The sequence below is a fragment of the Cebus imitator genome, unplaced genomic scaffold (assembly GCF_001604975.1).
Source record: "Cebus imitator isolate Cc_AM_T3 unplaced genomic scaffold, Cebus_imitator-1.0 Scaffold1082, whole genome shotgun sequence".
Lineage (NCBI taxonomy): Eukaryota > Metazoa > Chordata > Mammalia > Primates > Cebidae > Cebus > Cebus imitator.
Genome location: NW_016108397.1, coordinates 18,722 through 24,570, shown reverse-complemented (window position 1 = coordinate 24,570; position 5,849 = coordinate 18,722). Strand labels below are relative to the sequence as shown.

The 5,849-nt window shown below is 55.1% G+C and overlaps 1 pseudogene; it reads left to right on the top strand.

Moving 5' to 3' along the window:
- Nucleotides 1–3,711: 3,711 nt before the first annotated feature.
- On the top strand, nt 3,712–4,368 carry LOC108298780 (annotated as a pseudogene).
- The last annotated feature ends 1,481 nt before the right edge of the window (nt 4,369–5,849 follow it).

The window sequence follows — 5,849 nt, the reverse complement described above, 5'->3', positions numbered from 1 at the left end:
AGAAAGAGAAAGAAAGAAAGAAAGAAAGAAAGAGAGAGAGAAATAGAAAGAAAGAAAGAAAGAAAGAGAGAGAGAAAGAGAAAGAAAGAAAGAGAAAGAAAGAAAGGGAAAGAAAGAAAGAAAACAAAAATTAACCAGGTATGGTGGCAGGCACCTGTAGTCCCATCTGCTTGGGAGGCTGAGGCAGGAGAATCACTTGAACCCAGGAGGCTGAGCTTGCAGTGGACTGAGATCCCACCACTGCACTCCAGCTTGGAGCAGAGACGGAGATTCTGTCTTAAAAGAAAAGAAAAGGAAGGACTCTTGGGGGTTAGCTAGCACCAAGGCCGGCCAGGGATGGTCAATGTCACACCTGACCACCTGGGAAGAGAAATGCAACCATCAACTCAAAGCAAGGAGGTCGGGGAGGAAAAGAAGCCAGTTTCCCCAGAAAGACGACCACCCAGTGGGGTCCACGGTGCAATCAGCAAGTCCTGGTGTACTGGGTTTGAGGACTTGGTGGACTCAAACCAGGACAACCCTGGACAACCCAGGTCGGGCTGGTCACTCTACAGAGATCCCAAGGAGAGGGCCAACGTTTGATGTGTCAGCAGGTGGTTTGAAATGAAGGTTAGAGGAAGATGGAGAAGAAAAATGGACCCTGACTGACAGGAGAGAGTTCTGTGGGGCCAGTATCCAGGGCTTCTGCCCTTTTCCCAGCCAGGGGAACAGGCCCTTTGACTGCTCTTCCCGGCCCTGTGCAATTCACCAGCTGCTGACTTTAAAAGGCAAACAAACCTCAAGATGTGTGTTTAGATCTGTTTACTACCTGTCGCTTTGCTGAGAGCCGAGTCAGGATGGTTTATTTCAGCGTGACTTTTTAATCTGATATCTTTCAGGCTGTCCCCCAGGGAGCTGATGAGGATGTAAAGGCCAGTTGTAATTCAGCCAGACTCTCCCAGTGGACAAACAACACTGTCACCAGGCCCTGGCCACCCTCTCATGCCCTCATTAAGCCTAGGGAAATAGTTTGTGCTGGAGTGACCCACTAGGTTTCTAAGCAGCCTGTGAAGCACCATATTTCTGCTGCACAAATTGTGCCTGGGAACGTTTTACATCACATCAGGCTGTTTGTAAATACAGAAATAATTTTTCTTCTCTTGTTTCAATCTGGATGCTTTTTATTTCATTTTCAAGCCCAGTCACCATGGCTTGAACTTGCAGTAACAATAATGAATGGAAGCAGTGAGAGCAGCCACCCTTATCTCGTCCTTGTTCTTTATTTATTTTCTTGAGACAAGGCTCTGGCTGTGTCTCCCAGGCTGGAGTGCAATGGCATGATCTCAGCTCCCTGCAACCTCTGCCTCCCAGGTTCAAGCGATTCTCTTACCTCAGCCTCCCGAGTAGCTGGGACTACAGGTGCCTGCCACTACGTGCAGCTGATTTTTGTATCTTTAGAAAAGGTGGGGTTTCACCATGTTGCCCAGGCTGGTCTCAAACTCCTGACCTCTCAAATGATCCACCCACCTCGGCCTCCCAAAGTGCTAGGATTACAGGCTTGAGCCACTATGCCCAGCCTTAATTTTGTTTTTCAAACTGGGTTTCACTCTGTCACCCAGACTGGAGTGCAATGGTGTGATCACTGCAGCCTTGAGTTCCTGGACTCAAGTCATCCTCCCACCTCAGCCTCCCAAGTAGCTGGGACTACAGCCATGCACCACTGTGCCTGGCTAATTTTTTAATTTTGTGCAGAACTAGGATTTTGAACTCCTGGATTCAAGTGATCCTCCTGCTTTGGGTTCCCAAGGTGCTGGGATTACAGGCATGAGCCACTGAGCCTGGCCCTGGCTTATTTTTTTATTTTTTGAGACAGGGTCCTTGCTCTTTTGCTGCAGGCTGGAGTGCAGTGGTGCAATCGTGGCTCACTACAACCTTCAACTCCCAGGCTCCAGCTATCCTCCTGCCTCAGCCTCCTGAGGAGCTGGGACTACAGGCAAGCACCACCACGGCTAGCTAACCTTTTTTTTTGTACAGATGGAGCTCACCATCTTTCCCAGGTTGATCTTCAACTCCTGGGATCAAGCTGTCCTCCCTCGTTGGCCTCCCAAAGTGCTGGGATTACAGGCATGGGCCACGGCTCCCTGTCTTGTTCTTGGCTTGGGGGAAAAGCACCCAAGTCTCTCACCATTGAGTATGGTAGTAGCTGTGGGTATTTTCTTGATTTACTTAATCATGTGGAGGAAATTTTCTTCTGTCTGTAATTTGTTGAGTGTTTTTGTCATGAAGGGTGTTGAATTTTGTCTACATCTATTAAAATGATCATGTGGGTTGAGGGTGATGACTCCTGCCTGTAATCCCAACTCCCTGACTCTACAGGAACAATACAAAATACAAAAATTTGCCAGATGTGGTGGCACATGCCTGTAGTCCCAGCTACTCAGGAGGCTGAAGCAGGATGATCAATTGAGCCCACGAGGTGAAGGCTGCAGTGAGCTATGATCGCACCATGGCACTCCAGCCAGGGCAACAGAGCAAGACCCTGTCTTAAAAAAGAAAAAGTGAAAAAATGAGTTTCTGGCCTAATTCTATCACAACTCATTTCATCAGCCTCTATACCACGTAAACATCCTTCTCCATTCTAAAGCCACTTCTTGGTTTTCTTCAGGCTAGATCAAGACTTTCTGTATTTTCCCTTTAAGTGGTTTCTAATTCCTCCATGTGCAGGTGTTCGAATCCTTCCACCAAGGCCAGGTGCAGTGGTTCATGCCTGTAATCCCAGCACTTTGGGAGGCTGAGGTGGAAGAATCATTTGAGCCCAGGAGTTTAAGAGCAGCCTGGGCAACATGGAGAGACCCCATCTCTACTAAACATACAAAAATTAGCTGGGCGTGGTGATGAGCACCTGTAGTATTCACAGCTACTTGGGAGGCTGAGGAGGAAGGTGGCTTAAGCCTGAGAGGTCAAGGCTGCAGTGAGCCAAGATCGCACCACTACATTCCAGCCTGGGTGACAGAGTGAGACCCTGCCTCCAAAAACAAACAAAAAAACCAAAATAAACCTCCACCAATATCTAAGCACTTCCTAGTTCTCTGGGAAGAAAAGTGCTCACCCCAGATGAACCAGCCGGAGCCTCGTCAAATCACCCCTGCTCCCTGAGTCCAGAGCCAGGCATCAGCCCTCCCTCCCTCATTCTCTCCCTCCTTCTGTCCACCGAAGGATCACCACCCTCCCACAGCCTCCACTCCTGCTGTGTCTAACCCTGATGTCAATCCTATTCCAGGGCTGCGATGAGGATAGCAGTCACCTAGCCGTGGTTCTCAACCAGGTGATCCTACCCCAGGGGACACTGGGCGATGTCTGGGGACATTTGTGGTTGTCATGACTGGGGGTGCTTCTGGCATGCAGTGGGTGGGGGCCAGGGATGCTGCCCAGCACCCTGCAGTGCCCAGGACAACCGCAACCCAGAGAATGATCTGGCCTCCATGCACAGTGCAGAGCAGGAGAGACCTGTGTTCATTGCTGGAAAAATATTGAATCTGCTCCCTACTCACACTCAACAACAGAATATGTTTGCAACAGGGCGGACAGTGTAAACCAGGGCACCCCAGCTCCTGGGGAGTGCGGGGAGCACTGGGAGCGGGCAGCGGGGACGGTGGCGGTGGCGGCACGGCCAGCGTGACCCAGTGAGCCCCGGGCCCCGCTGGCCCAGCCGCAGGATGCAGCGCCCCGCTGCTGCTGCTGCTAGCCGCCTGCGCACCGCTGCCGGGCTCTGCCGCCGCCCAGACGACTCCGGGCTGGAAGCCGGTGGCCCACGCGCCCCTGTGCCTCTACAAGGTGCTGCCCGAGGGCCCCGAGGCGGGCGGCGGGCGCCTGTGCTTCCGCAGCCCCTCGCGGCTTCCACGGCCAGGCCCCGGGCTGCACGCTGCACTCCCCGGCCAGCCGCTCCCTGCACGCCAGCGTCCTGCGTCCTCCTGCAGTGGCGCCTGGCCCTGGCCGCGCGCCGCGTGTGCGCCTTCGCTCTCAACTGCTCCTGGCGCGGCGCCTACACACGCTTTCAGTGTGAGCGCGTGCTGCTCGGGGCCTCCTGCCGCGACTACCTGCTGCCCGACGTGCACTACGGCGTCCTCTACTGCCTGTGCCTGCAGCAGCTGTGCTGTGCGCCTGGCCTGCCGCCCACGCCAGAGCCACCCCTACCAGCCCGCCGAGCTCGCCGAGTGCGTGGAGTTCACCGCCAAGCCGGCCAGCATGTGGCACATGGTGATGGCCATGACGGCGGTGGGCGGCTCCATCTGCGTCATGCTGGTGGTCATCTGCCTGCTGATGGCCTACATCACCGAGAACTTCATGCGCCCGGCCCTCACGCGCCCCGGCCTGTACAGACACCCCTGAAGCGTGAGGCCACCTGCCTGAGCTTGCCAGAGCTCCGAGGTTCTCCGCCCGTTCTCCTGTCCTCGTTCCTGCTGCCTCCTTGAGATCCCTGCAGAGGAGGGCCTGCCAGCGACGACCATGGCACCTTGGCATCATTGCACGCCCCTCCCAGCCGGGCATCAGACTCCCAGATTCCGGCTCCCAATTGGCCCGTGGGCCTGGGCTGCTGTGACGGCCGCATGCAGAGGCCTTCATAGAGGCGGCCAGGGCATGGCGCCCCTTCCAGCAAGAGCCATGGACCCTCCACCTGTGCCAAATTGTCCAAGATGGGCCATCGCCATTGCTCGATCACTGTGTGCTTTGCAGGCCCGGGGTGTAGCCCTCGGAGCCTGTGCTCCCCGCACCACCACCCAGGGCTTATGTTAGCTTCCTGCCTTAGTATCTCAGGCCCACTGCAGGAGCCAACACCCCCTCCTGTCCAAGGGGGTCTGTAGCCCTGAGATTCGCAGGCCCCTCCATGCATCTGGCCAGCGTCCCCTCGGAGACACCCCCCTTCCAGCGTTGCGGAAGCATGAGGTGAGGGCCTGCAGTGCTCTGTCTCCTTGAGGGTGTTGGACAAGCCAGGAGCCATGGCGTGGGAGACCTGGCCCACGTTCCCCGGGACGGCTGCCATCAGCACAGGTCCCAGTGCAGAACGTTAGATACCAGCCTCAAGCTGGTGGCCTTCCGCTGCTGCCTGGATCCCAAGCCTCAGCTGACCCAGGCAGCCTGGCGGCCATGGTGTGACTGACACCACCACACCCAGCCTTTGCACGTCCAGGGGTCAAGAGCCAGGATCTGGCCCCAGCAATGCCACCCACCATGGAAGCAAAGCTGACCCTGCCCACCTGCTGCAGACCTGTGTCCCTGGCCGAGGTTGCTTTCTGTGATGCCTGCCTGGTGATGTTGGACATTGTGAGGGGTATGGCACTGCCCTCCCCTCCTGGTACCCCTGGCTCTGACCACCTGGACTTGACCTGGCCCCTCCTGGTCACTGTGGCCAAACACCCACTCTCACCCCAGCCACCCCAGGTGTCATGCTGGTGCCCCATGACACCTGCAGCCCACATCTGTCTTTGTTCCACCCACCCCTGTGTGGCGCTGGTCAGGTGCAAACCTGGCGCCAATGTCTAAATGTCCATCATCCTCAGACCAAAAAAAGAAAAAAATAAAAAAGTGTTGTTTTTTTTTTTTCAGATAAATATTCTTTTATTTCCATACTCTTTGTGATATTTGTGGCACAGATATTCTATCTCACAGGGATATTAAAACCCACACTTGGAGGGTGTCCAGGGTGCTTTAGGAGTCGTGGATTTGGACACTCACAGGCCAAGCCTAAGTGTCCTCGGGGAAGCTACTCCTCCAGATCACCTGCCAGCTAGATGGGCTTTCTTGGGCAACAGGTGACCCTACCAGGACAAGGGGAACTAGCAGGGACTCGATGGCACCACACAGCAGCCACG